Raw genomic sequence first — 15,617 nt, forward strand, 5'->3', positions numbered from 1 at the left:
AGCGTCGGTACATCCTGTACATCCTGTACATCCCAATCACAACCCACCAAACCATTTCTCCTGCTTGAGGAGCCTCCCTCTGACGCTCCCTGTGCTGGATTCACTAAATTGACTCCTTCATGGGTGGGAGCCATAGAAGACATCTTCTGGGCACATTTCTCCAGGGGAGTGGTGGGCCTCGAGGGACAGTAATGATCCTATCAAGCCCTAAATCAAGATTGACGACTTTTCAAGAGCAAGTCAAAGAGCAGTCCACTCGCTAGAGTACCGTTCATCTCTATCAGTCACAGAGAACACATGACAGACTTGGGCACGCAGTTTGTTGGTTTATGGACTTAAGGTGTTTCAAGAAGAATGAAAAATAGCTCTATATTTGGAAAAATTCTAGAAGGAAGTCTGAAGTCTGACCTAGCCATGGGCACCCTCTGAAAGGGAAACAACATTAACAGGCCGTCAGCTGAGGTGTCTGAAGCAGGTTTCTCCAGCACAGCTTAGTGTTCAGAAGCATTCATGGTGCCTGCCATGTATGGGCATCTCCTGGAGAAGCAGAAGAGAGGAGTCAGCTTATAGGACAGCAGCAGGAAAGGGAATGGATAAATCATCAGTGAAGGGATAAGCAAAACTCAACAGAGAGGGCAATGGAGAAGCATAGCTGAGCCTTCACGATCCTCTGCAGGATTTCTGGTCTTTTGAAATCCCACTCTGAGAATGGCAAAGGGGATTCAGTGGAAACAACATTAGTCCAAACAACGTGACTGGCTGGCAACATTACTTTCTGTTCTTAAAGCATTCTGAAGAAGTAAAAGTGCAATTAAATGTGCTGATGCTTCCTCAGCATATTAGTAAATTAAGGCACCTTCCAATGGAGAAGATTACTTGACTAGAGAACAAAACTTAGGAGAGGCTTTGAAGTTCTTAAGACAAATTTTCCTTTATATTTCTAAATGCTTTTTACTTCTCTTATACATCCTTGGCATAAAGTGCTTTTTGCTTTTTTTTCTTTTGGTTTAATTTCTCTTTTTACTGATGGCACTTCCATTTCAGATGTTGGAAAGTAAAAACAAAAATTTGAACAGCTGTATAAGCATGAAGTATTTAGGAAAGAGAGTGACATTCAATAAGCATTGACTTGGTCTGCACAAAACACTTCAAAAGCGCATACCAGGAAGACTGCTACAATTTCAGTTTTGCTTTATCAATAAAAACATTATAGTATTATAAAAATGGAAATACTATATATCCTTAGCAAGAAAGTACCTTCAAGTGATACCACATGGAATCATAGAATCATAGGGATTGCAAGGGACCTCTGGAGGCCATTGAGTCTACCACCCAGCTGAAGCCAATTCCCTACAGCAGATCGCACAGGAAAGTCTCCATGAGGATCTTGAAAATTTCCATAGAAAGTGACTCCACCACCTGCCTCTCTGGGCAGCCTGTTCCAATGATCCTCTTTAAAAATGCTTTGATTTATGACCTTGGCAGCTTTGTTTCTATTTTTATTTCAAATTTGTTTGAAGAATGTCTATTAATAGCTAATACTTAATGAACATCTAACTTTAGGCTCAGTTTATCAGCATCTGGATTTTGCAGTAGTTTGCTGGAAGAAGCATGGACCTGTCACTCATGCATCTGCATAGTCTAAAATTAAGTGCTTAGAAAAAGAATACTTTGTGGATCTAACTGTGTTACCTAACACAGTATGAAACCTGTATTAAGCAATAATACAAATTTGACAAAGTAATGTGAAGAAAGAAATGTCACATGGAAAAGACACTACGCTCAGCTGAAAACTCCTGGTGTGTTTCTCTGCACTGCATGGGAAATGTTAGTATCCTGCCTCATACACTGTTTTAAAACAGAACGAAGATAAATGTATTTAGCTCACTGAGCCTGACTTCATAGCAGGCAAAAAGTGCAGCAGAAGCAGCGCCTGGGTTTTTGCACTTGGGTAAGTTGAAAATCACTGTGCATTTTACTTCCAGCTGTAGAAGAAAGGAGATTACAGAGTTAAGGCAGGTGTAGCTCACCCGTGTGTGCTTTTCCAACAGAATTTCAAGAGGTCCAAGCTTGGCAAAGTGTTAGAGATGCAACCACCTCTTGCACTTTGGAAGCAGTTCCCCCAGAGCAAGTGGGACTATTTTCCATGTATAAAGACATGAATAGGCCTTTGCAAAGATAAGGCTACAGTTATTTTCTTGTTTTGCTTTAATTCAAAATCAGGACTTAATGGAATAAATATGGCTTACAGTCTAGACTTTCAGTAGATGCAAAAGGAAGTTTGGGAATGGAATACAAAAGAGTTTTCTTAAGCAGTGGGGCCCTTTATATCCAGTTATTCTGTAATTAGTTGTTTTTATTGACATGAGGCATACAGATGGGCTTATACATTGCTATAGAAAAATGACCGAATTTTATTATCTTATTACATTTATTGTCATGCCTTCCATCATGACAGTTTGCAAAAGCCCAGGACCCAGACCCATTTACGTTACAGTAAACAGCAAAACTATCACAGATTTCAGCCATGTAGGATCAGACTCCAACTACTGTATGGGCATACACGTTTGTGTCTGAAAGAAGCACCAACTCTGAATAGAGAACACTGATGCAGAAAGTCGATTGTTTCCAGAACTGGCAGAAATGTGTAGCTATTTTAGAGGAAGAAGTAACTCAGATTACTTAGGAAGCCTGTATAACCTTCCCCTTATGTACATGGTAAGCTCGGGACTGTATTTAACGTCTGGCACCTTCACATGACCCTAAACAATACCAGCATACTCCATACAGCTGAAATCATCACATGGTTCTTGTGCTTCTAGCAATTCAACACCTCACAAGCCTTAGAGTGGAAAATGGAAATATATGCAGGGAGACATATGCATGACATAAAATAGTTCAAATGCATTAATAAGTACCTGGGCTACTTTATATTGCTGAGAAACCTGTTGGGGCTGGAGCCTGTTACATTTGAGCCTGCAGGGATCAGGCTCACTAGACCGGCAGCTGACATGAAAGCTGTGCATTCAAATTGCCCCGTTAATATGGAAAGCTATAGAAGCTTATCCATGCTACATGAAAGCATCTGGAAGATAAATTCAACTAGTCGTAGTACTTTATGGTAGCCAAAATGCTTGTTATACCTGAGCTTATTTCTTTAGTAATCAACACACAGCACCAAATCACTTGTAGATAGAACTCACGTAACCTACATGAGGTCTTGTGTGACTTTTGTCACAAGAGCTTAACACAGATTGTAACCCAAGTTGGTCATCCTCTCTTTCATTTTGTTCAGGCATACGTTTGGACCTCTTTGCACAACAGACATAACCTGAAACTATTTAGAGTACAAGAAAGCCTTCCTTAAATATTTTTATGATCCAAAATTTTACTTTGTTCTCTCTTTCCAAAACAACAGATGCTGTCTCAAATTCTCCTGCTAAACAATGGTGAGAAGTAGACACATTGAAATGAGGAAGATTTTATACAAAAACATTGCAAAAAAAAAAACAAACAAACAAAAAAGTAAACAGTTCCTAGGTGTAACAGGAACGAGGGAAAAGTACAATGTGAGGGTGAGAGCAAGTTAAAAAATAGAGGGAATTATTTGTTGCATTAAAAAAATGCTAATGGGTCTTGCTTAAGGCTGCACTTCTGGGAAAGACTGGCTGAAATCCAAACAAATGTGTAGCATACATACTTAAATTTTATTCTAAACTTGGACTCTACGGTCAGATTTTGAACCATCATAAAATCTCAGAATTTTAAAATCTAACTCCCATCCTTACTCTCAACAAGAGTTGACAAATATTTCATTCAAAAATTATTCAAACTTTCTGCAAATTGTTTATCCTGAAACCCTGCTGACTATTCTGTGCTAATTCTGACCAATTCCAATAACAATCAACAGTGCTGACTGTAATTTGAACACATGGCTTTTGTGTCAGCTACAGTGATGCTGTTAACAGACCTGATGTATTCACTGGGACAGCAAGCAGAGCGTTGCCCTGGGGTCTCCCATATAGTGAGCTCCAGCTCCAGCATGGAGATCTAGCAAAAGAGAACCAACCCAGATGGCAAAGGGCTTTCAGAACAATTGTAGTATTGAACTGTGACCTTTCAAACATCTTCCTTGTTGACAGGACTTAAATGTAGTCCAAATTCTAGCACTGGTCCTTTATTTGCCCTCCAGGCAACCCTTTCTTCTCCTGACCAATGGAAACTCTCCCACAGGATGCCACAATGCATCTCCAGAGCGCCAACTTAATCTCCTCCTTCTAGAGCACACATGGAAATCCTACCTCATGCTGCGACAAGATGCTATATTTAGTTAGCAATGCTTCCAGATTCTATCATATGCTCTCTGCTCCCTGCTGCACCTCTCTGTTTATGTGGTGGACCATGCACAAGCACTTGGTCAGGAGAATCACAGAGAAAGGGAGGTTGGATGGGATCTGTGAGTCATTTGGCCTGACCAATTACAGTAGGCTGCTCAGGGCCTTGCCTAGTCCAGCTATGAATAGGCCAAAATTACACTACTGCTTTGGGCATCTGTTCCAGTGTGTGGCAACTCTCAGGGTGATATTTTCCCCTTGTTTCTAGTCATTATTTCCACTGTTGCAGATTGCAGTTGTCCACTGGCCTTTTTCTGCACACCTTTGAGTATGCATGTGTTTTCTTTGCACCTTACCACTGGGTAGGTGAATACCACAATGATTTTTTTATTTTTATTTTTATTTATTTATTTATTTATTTTGGTCTATTCTGCAAACTTTGGTCCCTTTTCATTCATGCTTTTGATCCTTTGCTCAGCGCTGCATGGGCTTGTTACAACATCCATACACTACAGGAACTTTTCTCATGTGAAAATAGGCCCATTCATGTGGGTACATCTGTAGCTGTGTGTAGTTTTGCTTATGCCATGATATTGAGAACATATGAACCTCATAGATAATAACTTAGGGTGTGTTTAATTTCTGAGGGCCAAATCGGCATTGTAGGCATCTCTTGTGGACTACATGTTAAAACCCCTTTTTGCCATCTAGTAGCGGAGTAGAAGTAATAGGGATTTGGCTGTTGTGGCTACATCAGTTCTCCTAGCCACTGGCATGCAGTGTCACAACAAAGGTATTGTCTATCATAAGCTTTCATAAGTACTTTAAGCCCTAGTACAGCTCCAAAATTTGTACCAAAATTGTATTTTTTTCTCAAATTTGAGATCTTTAAAATTGCTAGCCATTAGAAAAAGCCACATATTTCAGCATTACAAATATTTTCCAGCATATTCGAATGCAGATTCAGATTTATTTTTTTCTGAAACATCAATTTTGCATTTCTTTAAAAGAGCATACTTCTAATAGGAAAAAAATAAGCAATCTGAAAGTTCGAAGAATTTAACTGAGTGATGCAACATATTTCTTTTAAATCTAGTTCCCATTTCTTCCACATTTTCAGATACCAGGTGTGCATAAATGTCAAATAACAGATCTATAACAGCCATGACTGTGCTTTTTCAGTAGAATTAAAAAATTAAATCACTAACATTTCCACCCCAAGCTTTGACTCATCGTTGTGCAACCTTCTAATGAAATATAGTTAGGATGAAAAAGAAACAAGTCAGTACTGAAACTTTCAGTTTCTTTGAAGCTTGCTGTTGCAGTATGCCATAATTTCTAAAAACAGTAACTTGAAGTCTTACTTCTAGAGTATCTGCTGATCCGGGTATACATTTCTTTGTGTGCTTCATCTTTGAGCAGCTCAGACCATGCAAAGGAAATTTCTCATAGGGAGCAAATGGACTCAGTCACCAACAAGATCCACAAAGATCAGAGGCTCAGATCCTGCTCAGCTCTCATCACTGTATCAGTGGTCTACATATCTGACCCAAACTAAACTGCAGACAGGCAAGAGGATAAAAGAGCTGTTTTTTTCAGAAAGGTTTGAAATACAATGATCTGACATTTCTGAGGTCTGTGGGCAGCAGGAGACCTACATACCATGATGTTGGGGAGCCCGTTTCTACCATCATCGAACAGGTAACAACAGCAACATGCTCTTCAACACCTTCCCTTTTTTTCTGGCTACATATCATAGTCCTGCTGGAGAATAATCAAGACAAAATGCTCTCCACAGGGGTTCTGCTAAGCTGAGGGTAAGTGGGGTAGTGGTCCAGGGCTAAGGAACAATTAGGGCTACTTTATATTTGTGAAATAATTAGTCATAATTAGCCTGATTTCACATTTGGAAAAGGGGAATTGCTTTAATTAGAGTGGAATTATGTTCTTCTGACAGACTTCAGAGGGAACTCTAATGGCAGGATGCAAACTATAAAGTCCACCAGGCTTTTACAGCATTTAATAGCTTATGGAGTGTATTGTAAGTACACAGTCCTTTCAGTATGTATAATAACCATCTGCACCAAAACTTCATGTCTCTGCTAGGATCAGAGTTACTTAAAAAAGGGGGAAAAAGAGTTTTAAAACAGTCACCAAACTCCTAGCTTGGCTCAAGCATCTTCATCACTATATCTGGGGAGCTTCTCTCCATAATCTAGAATTATTATTATTTTTTTTTTAACTGAAATTCTTGCCACAGAATATAAAGAAAACACAAAGTGTCATTTAAGGAGATAAACACTTCTCATCTAGCTGTAAAGACATCTTTCCTCTCAGTCATACTTTTGTTTAGCTATTAACTAAAGAACTGATCTGTATACAAACTTGCAACAAAATAAGTTAATTTATTTTAATTGATGCCTTTTGTTACTCAAACTGGGGCTAAAAATGGGCACTGGTCTCAACATAGAAGTTTCCTGGGAGCTTGAACAGATTTGCAGCTTGGATATTATTGACTTAACCTCCTTCCATAGGGAAAAGAGCAAGTCTTACATTGAAAGCAGTGGAAGCATTCCTGTACAGCCCAAAGAGAATTGGCTGTGTATGCTAGTCCAGTGAATTATATTTACCTAAAAATACAAGTGTCTCCCATCCTCTGAAATCAAAATCAAGCAGATCATGTTGAAACCCCACAGAGCAGAGTAGAGAACAATGTGGTCTGGTGATGGGAAGATTGCTGATATTTTTATTTCTTGGTGGGAACTACTCCAAGCAAGATACTTCTTTTTCAAATTTAGAGATGATGACATCTTGGAAATTTTTCAGTGAAAAAGAATGCAGCTTTCTTTCAGCTGCCCCTATCAGAACATTTGAACAAAGTAGAACAGTTCTGCTCCCAAAAGGTGTTGTGGGAACAAAGAGAAAACAAAAATCGGGAATGTATTGGCTCCTCTCCTCTGTCCTGCCAACTTCCCCCTGCCCAAGCCACTCAGTGGCTGCTGCTCTGGCTTGGCACCCAGAAGGGGCAGGTTCACCCCGTATCTGAATCACAGCCCTGGACTCCCAGGAGCACACTCCAAGATACAGGCAATGGGACTTACAAAGACACAATGGATCTTTTAACTGCACCTTTTGGCAATGTTATGTTGTACATAAATAATTAGACATTTGCTGTAGCAGAGTAGCAGAGACTCATATGCATGTGTCCTGCTTTCCACATGTTTCAACCACATGGACCAGAGTCTTTTTCACTCCAGGAGTAAAGTTTTTACTCAAACTCAGACAGAGGGGAATTAAGGTTGGAAAAGACTACTAGGATCACCCAGTCCAACCGTCAGCCCATCCCTATCATGCCCACTGACCATGTCCCTCAGTGCCACATCCGCACGGCTCTTGAACACCTCCAGGGACGGTAACTCCACTATTTTTAATGTATGTAGGAGAATATCTCAAACATGATCAATCCTATTTTACATCCATGCTTTACTATTGTCATGGTTTACCCTGAAAATGCATTTCCATGGAGCAGTGAGGAAGTAAAATCCATGAACTCTGGAGGAAAGCAAAGAAATTGCTCAGGGGCAACACTTTCAATGGTCAAATTCACAACAGTGCTTAAGAAGCATACAGGAAAAAAGTTTAATATCCTAAAACACAATTGTGGACCCCCACTCACTATTGTAGAGGTCTGTGAAACAAATGAAAGGTAAACATAGCTAAAAGGACTGCCCATAAATATATCTACCCAAACTCTTTACCATAAAGGAAGTTATTCAAATAAGTTAAAAAATAGTAATTTGGGTTCAGGAAAAAGAACACCTTACAGAAAATTTCCTGTCCTATAAATGCACCCTCTTCGCATCTCAACTACGGAAAAATATGATACTTCTGGTAACTGAACCTTCACAGATTTGGGACTACAGATTTAAACCATCACCTTGGATACCAGTTACAGACTTGTTGGAAATTAACATGGGTGACACCCTCTCATCCAGCATTTTCTTCCTGTGTGCACTTGTGAATTAACAGGTAAACAGTGCACCCTTCTCATAGTTGTTATTTTCCATAATCATGGGAAGAACTCATTCCAGGAGTAATTTCTTAGACAGATTTCCTGCTCAGCTAACAAGCCCTCAGGATATAGTCTGTCTCTGCTGACATCGTGTAGAATGCAAATAAAGGGCAAAAGCATAACATATATGAGGCACTGTAGAGACAAGTAAGGAGACAAATGGTTTCTTAAAATATGTTCCTGGATGAGAACAGTAAAGGAAAAGGAGTATAACACATTGGCCAGCTGTCACATCAGAAGATAAAGGGAGATAACCAAATACTCTTCTTTCTGCCTTCTTCTCTTCTCTTTCCCATCCTATCTTCCTAGAATAAAGTAACAACAGCACACACTGTCTCATTTGTTCATTGCGTGCATGGGTTATTAAGGCTGGTATGACCTGCAAAATCCTTTCTTATCTTGGAAAATAGCTTTATGGTAGGGTCATAGAAAGAGAACATGGCAGAGGACATGATGGAAGTTACCATATAGCTCAGCATAGTAGAAAGGTAGCTCTGCACTACCTGCACACAGCAGGAAGTTTTCTGTCTCAATTAGAGAGTGCACAGCCAACTGTGCCTGTTCAGACCATTTTAAAAGAAAATAAAAACTTGCATCATGTTTGCCTACAGACAGGTATGTATTCAAATTGTTTTTATGATTTGAATCCAAATTCTTTTTTTTTTTTTTAATATTATCGTATTTTGTGCCTTTAGGTACAATATTTATCATCATCCCCTTGATGTCTTAATGCATTACTTTCATTTGCTTGTGGAAAACAAAACCATGTTTTTTCCTGCCCAAACTGCTGTAGGGAACCTGCTTTAGCATGAAGTTGGACTCAGTGGTCTCCAGAGGTCCCTACCAACCCCTATGACTCTATGATTCTATGATTCGGTGATTTTCTTTCATTGAACAATACTGTCATTCAGCTATTCAGGATGCTCTTCACTGTTCAACTTATTATTATTATTATTACTGTAGCTGAAAGAAATGAGATAGGGACATTCCCTAACTACCTTTAGCTTTCAAGAAAACAATGCCTACCCATCATTCCAGTTCAGTAGCAATAAAATAACAACAAAAGATAAAGATAACACTATTAAAAAAAATCTGAGAATGTTGTTCTTTGCCATGGAAGCAAGAAGTACTGGCAATTATTTTCTAATTCTAAGTGGTTTTGTTAATCCAGTCAAGAGAAGAAAGAGGTCAGATTTTCAAAATCTACTTGGCACCCATCTGCTAAAAGTAAGACTCAAAATGAAAACCAAGGAACAACCAAACTCATTAATTACTTTAAATGGCTCATTTACACTTCAGTAAAGAAAAATTACTCTAGCCTACATTATTATGATATGCATAACATTTACCCACTTGCTTTACATAAACTTTGCTTTGAATGTAGCTGTTATTTTTCTGGCACTTGGCATGGAACAAATTATGTAGTAAAACCACTTAGCAGAAACACGTACAAATTTAGATTGACACATACAACCTTAAAAATGCAGACTTCCTATGTAGGGAGTAAACAGCCTGAAGAAGCTGAAAGATTGACAGAACGTAGACTGGTCAGTCAGCTGGCTCTGACTTCTTTTTCCATACGTGCTACAGATTTCTTCTACTAGCACCTTGGTATAAAGCAGTGTCTAAAACTTAGCAAGGTCTCAACAATTTCAGTAAATTGGACGTTCTGCCTGAGTACTTTCTGTTTATTGGTTATGCTGCCAATCAGTTTTCCAGGCTCTTTCTGGCTGTTTGGTGCATGAGACATCTGAAATCATTGATGATGGCAATGGAGGGGGAAGACGGGCTGCCAAATGTGTGACTTCCTGCAGTGAACACCAACTATGGCAGTGCCAAAGCCCTGTAAAATAGCCATGAAGCATCTTGGGGATCAAAGGAAAATAACTTGGTGATGCTGGTGGCTTGGTAGCAGCAGATGCACTCAGAAGTCCACTGAGCTGATGACATCCTTTTGCTCAACATGAACCAGCATGGAAAAGTCTCCAGAGGACTTTGTCTGTAGCTGGCTCACTGGTATGCTGAGGTCTTGAATGGCTATGATGTGCCTGGATGGCTTCTGCAGAGTCCAAAGGCAAATTGTTGTCATGAAGTCCAGTGAAAAATGTGTTGGGAGAGGAAAGGAAGAATACATAATTTCCTCCCTCAACGTTCTTCTCACATTTCCCTCCACCTAAGACTTTATCTCTTCTGCTCATCTTGGGGAAGCCACATGGATGAAGAAAACAGGATACTTTGTCAAGAGTGGGATTTGACTGTTAATCAGCAAAATAAATGAACTTATAAAACTCACGTAACCTTTCAGTACATAAAGTAAAACTGCCTTGGTGGTGACAGTTTAATTCTAACTACTTTCTGCCAAAGATTCATTCTGGGTATGAATACACAAGCTGTGCAAAGGAGCAATATATGCCCCTTCTTTCCTCCTTTTGAGACACCTCTTTCAATGCACATAGTTCAAGATAAATCAGATGTTAAAGGAGATATTTATGATCTTCAGAATTCAATAAACTGCATTTACACTTAACAGTACTTTGGCTCTTTCTGTGCTGAAAAGACCAAAAGACCTCATGTATAGTTGTATAAATAAATGAGTATATGAAATTTAGTAACAGGAGCTCTTGTGACTCATAGGAGTCTTTGGAAAAATCCCCACTAATCTATTAATAATAAAGAATCTGTAATGCTAAAATTGCAAACCCCAGCACATCCCCTCTTCTTAGCATACCAGAGAGATTTTTTTTTTTCTTGTAACAGTAGCATATTCAAGACAACATAGCCTTGACACAAGCCTAGCTCAAATTCTGCAGCCGGATGCCTAGAATTAAGAACATTCCCATGCAAGATGTTGGATATTCAGCAAAACTCTCAGCTCAATGAATAAAGCTAATATTTGAAAATGAGATAAGTCTGACTGTTCTGAGTACAATCAGTGAACGTAGAATTCCTTCTGGTACTGGACTGAACATCACATCTTAATTTCTTTCGGCTCCCCAGTTAAAAATTCAGAGTACAACAAAAAGATATGGAAGATACTAGGCAAGAAAGCTGGAACATCTGGCACAGACAAAAGTCCATTTCTGCCAGTTGATACTAAATATTCATATTTTAGACATTAGGTTTCAGAACTATATCCCACAGATGAATCAAGTACTCTCCGCTTCAAAGACTTTTTTTCTGTCTCTACAGAGACAGAGATGTTGCTGAATGGTTACAGTAACTTTGACTACATTTCAATGTTTTCTTTATAGGCATTATAACTAGGGACTTAAAGTTGGGATCAAGCAATACAACCTTGTTACAGGGGGTGAATTCTGGAGCAAACTACACAACCCAAAACAAGAAGACATGCGATATCACGCCGTGTGTATATGAGTGTCTCTTGACCTTTTCTTCCATCAGCTTAGAAATCATTGCACACTTTTCCCCCAGTTTAACAGAATCATAAAGTCACAGAATGGTTTGGGTTGGAAGGGACCTCAAAGCCCACCCAGTTCCAAACCTCTGCAGTGCGCAGGGCTGCCACCCACTTGATCAGGGGTATGAGGGAAATGCTGCATTTCATAAAGAGCGAAAGAAGCAAGCAACTGGATCAGGGAGACACTGTACCTTCACCGAGGGGCAAACTAAAAGAGAGCATCCTTCATTAAGCATCAGAGAGCCCACTCTGGGCAGCACCGCTGCAGGGGGTTGCTTTGCTTTGCACTCAGAGGCAACTGGTATACACTGCAAAAAAAAAAAAAACAATTTTGTTTCTGTGAGTGGAACTTCCCCTTTCTGCACCTGCAGCCCTTCTACCAGCTGGGACATATGCTTTTTATGTTACAGCACTGTGCATCCACATCAGCACTACCTGCACGTACTGTCATCGTCCCCCAAAGGCTCACCTGTGTTCTAGTTACCCCACTAGGCTAACAGATCACCAAAGTCGCATCTTGGAGGAAAGTCCTGGTCCAGCACGTGTTGTTAGTCTCACAAGCAGTGTTTGCTTCCCCAACGTGACATCTGTCAGTACTAATCCCTTTTGCAAATGTCCACACCCTCTATTTGAATGAAAGCCTTCAGCTTCCTGTCACTGTACTCTGGAGATGAAAAAAAAAAAACAAACCCTTGCTGATTGCCACGGATGTTCCCGATTTGACACAGAGTTGTTAAAACATCACCGATTTATTCAGGCAGGAAAGAGAATCACATACAAAAAGACAGTGCTTTGGCAAGGTGCTAGACCCACTCAGGCATCTCTGCAGTATCAAAACACAGAAATTTTGTCAAGTTAACAACAAAAGCCAAAGAAAGGTGTTAATTTCTTGGAGAATGTTAGGCTCCAGTTGTCCTTACAGACAGATTCTTGATTCCTACCTATATCTCAACAGGAGAATTGTTCCACGCTGAATGCAAATACCCTTTTGCCTAAAGATCAAGGTACTGATTCACAGATGTTTACGCCTTTTTCATGTGATAAAAACTTTTTTTTTTTGGTGACAACTTAACTTAATATTTGTCCTCACTAGAGCTTATGAAGAAAAATACTAAGCTAGGAGTCATTTATAGTGAGAATAAAATAGGAATCTTTAGTGAGGCTGTATGTGAAATAAAATGCTCCTCAGTGAGAATATGGCTGGCAGAAACTAACCTCAAGAAAATGAGCTCTGTTTGCAACTAAATAATATGTTTGCATTTGAACAAGAAGGGAAAGAATGCATTTCTTGTCAGATGACCTGAAATACTTTCAACTTACACATAAATGCGTTAGCTCTATTAATGCAGAAGTTTTCTTTTAAATGGGAATTATATAGAAACTAATTGAAAGCTACTATTGTTTCAGTGGTGGCAGGGAGGTTAACATACTTCCTAATCCACAGAGTAACCACCTTTTCTCTCACAAAAACCTCTTGACAAAAGAATAAATTACAGATGTCTACTTTTCAGCCTAAAGAAAAAGTTAGAGCAACTATGAAGTAGAAAATAGCCAGAGAGAATTATGACCAAATGCCACATATTAAAAAGTTTTCCACATGTGGCACAGAAAGAAACAGTTCACTGCAATTGTCTGCTTAACAGGTTGAGCCTCTATCCAACTGGTAGCAATCAGGCAGGACACTAGAGTGGGCAGGAAATCTAAAATTAGGTTTTACTACCTATAATGGAGAATTTATGGGATAATTTAATTGGCAGTCTTGGGACTGAAACCCAAGGTGGGGAACAAAAACATCTTTCTGGATATACTTACTTTATGAACCCTTCCTGTAGTGGGCTGAAAAACAAAAGCACTGGGGAAATAACCCAGAGACGTAATATCCCTTTCTAGTGTCAAGCAGGCGATGCATGAGCATGTCTGTGGGTGTGGGTGTGCGGTTGTGGGGGCAACCAGAGATAGCAGGAAGTCCTGCATTGGCATAAACTGATTTTTCTTCTTTTCAGGAGAATGTCCTGTGAATGGCTTCATGTAGTGAAACGTGTCTCCACTTCACAAGGGACAATAATCAGTCCCAGCATAAACAGAAGGCTGTAATTCACTCCAATGCTCTTCTGACATCTCAGAGGATGAGAGCACAGCACAAACAGTTTATTAATGGCAGCAGATTGAACTTGGCTTTATGTTCGCTCACTCCAGGACAGCCATTGCCATCTGCAATATTCACTGAGCCTTTTGCATTTGTTTCCCCATGGCCTGTCTGTGCTCACACAGACCTGAGGTTAAACCTCAGTGAAAAAGAAGAACATTTTCTTGCCTTTTCCCTCCTCACTGGGAGAGCTTTGAAAGGGTTAAAATGTAGTTCCCTGCTGGATTAAAAGGTTGAGCAGCTGAGCAGGGGTAACAGGATCCCTTCTCCATCCCCATGTGGGTTCCACTAATGTCAGCACGTGCTACTGATGCATTTTCCATGGCTTATTACATTTATTATACAGGCCTGATGGCAGCTTGGGAGGTTGGTGAGGGGAGCATGGGCACTATCCTCTGTCACCCAGTGAGCAGGGATGTGCTTCCAGATGCTGCTGGCTGGTGACCTCATTACTGCACCAAGGCTTGCTGCTGTGAGGTGCAACACACACCTGTGAGATGCTCAGTAGGTGTGGATCCTCAGCTCAAAAATTAACAGACAGAGGGTACTTACGTGCCTTGGTATCACAGAATCACATGGGTTGGAAGGGGCCTCAAATGATCAAGTCCAACTCCCTGCTAAAGCAGGTAGCCTACAATAGGTCGGTTGCACAGATGGGCGTCCTGATGGGTCTTCTCCATAGAAGGAGACTCCACAGCCTCTTTGGGGAGCCTTACCATAAGGATCTTCCCGGGGAGCTACCAACCCCTCATAGAGCACATCTTCAAATTCTTTTTAAGCCATGACCATTTCTGCTCAGAATTTTAGTCTGCTGATATTCCCTTTTTTCTTTTTCTTTTCTTTTGGTAAATCTAATACCGTTTAAAAATAACAGTTAGTCACCTCTGCTCCCAACTCTCAGAGCCAAGAGCTACCTAATTCACTGTTTTTCTGTAATTGGATCTTTATTGCAGACCTTTATGAATATACTAAGGCCTTTGGCAACTGTCTTTATCTTTAAAACCCATACATGGTCATATTCTATTTGACAGTGACAAGTTCTGAGAGGATGACAGAAGAACATGCTTTAATACTATTACCTCTAACTTATTGCTGGAAATGTCAAAAGGAAATGTAAACAATCAAGTCAGTTAAGCAGTCTCAGATTATTATTTTTAGAACAGCAATGACATCAAGTTATAAGCCATCATAAATTTAAAAAATGCATTCCCATTTATTTCAGAAAGTGACACGCAGGAATAGGCTGAAAAATTCCAATGTTGTCTCAAGAATTTCTCTCTCAGCACATTTCAGACTTGATTGGTATGAAATGAAAAATCCCAGAAACAAGGGAAAACTAACAGATTGAAAAATCAACCTTTGCAAGAGTTCCGCTTATAGTCAGTAAGTCTACAGTAAAATTGGTCAGGCCCTTTGGAAAACAGCCCATTGAAAAGCCTACAACACCTCCAGAAAATATGGCTTAGTAGATCTAAGTGTGGCAATTTCAAGTGTAAGATGATGTTTTTACCGTTCTACTTTTTTCCCCTCTCCCATTTTTTGAACGCTAACATCAATCATCTTTCATTGCTTGCTTTTTATATCACTTCCCTAATTCTTTTTCTACTAAAGTGAATGAGAAAAATCTCACTGCCATCAACAGGAACA

General features: G+C 39.8%; 1 protein-coding gene across 4 annotated transcripts in view; it reads right to left on the reverse strand.

Annotated features, from left to right (window-relative positions):
* The window catches only part of ERG (ETS transcription factor ERG), a 142,829-nt gene that overhangs the window by 114,281 nt on the left and 12,931 nt on the right, over positions 1–15,617 (reverse strand). Inside the window, exon 1 of one of the 4 annotated variants that reach the window (XM_010723576.4) lies at positions 12,016–12,132. The exons of the other annotated variants lie outside the window; for them this stretch is intronic. The gene's annotated coding sequence lies outside the window, so the exon portion shown is untranslated. Of the gene's footprint in view, positions 1–12,015; positions 12,133–15,617 lie in introns of those variants that run through there. 4 annotated transcript variants of the gene reach the window in all.

Source organism: Meleagris gallopavo, chromosome 1 (genome assembly GCF_905368555.1).
Source record: "Meleagris gallopavo chromosome 1, MGAL_WU_HG_1.1, whole genome shotgun sequence".
NCBI classification, from domain to species: domain Eukaryota; kingdom Metazoa; phylum Chordata; class Aves; order Galliformes; family Phasianidae; genus Meleagris; species Meleagris gallopavo.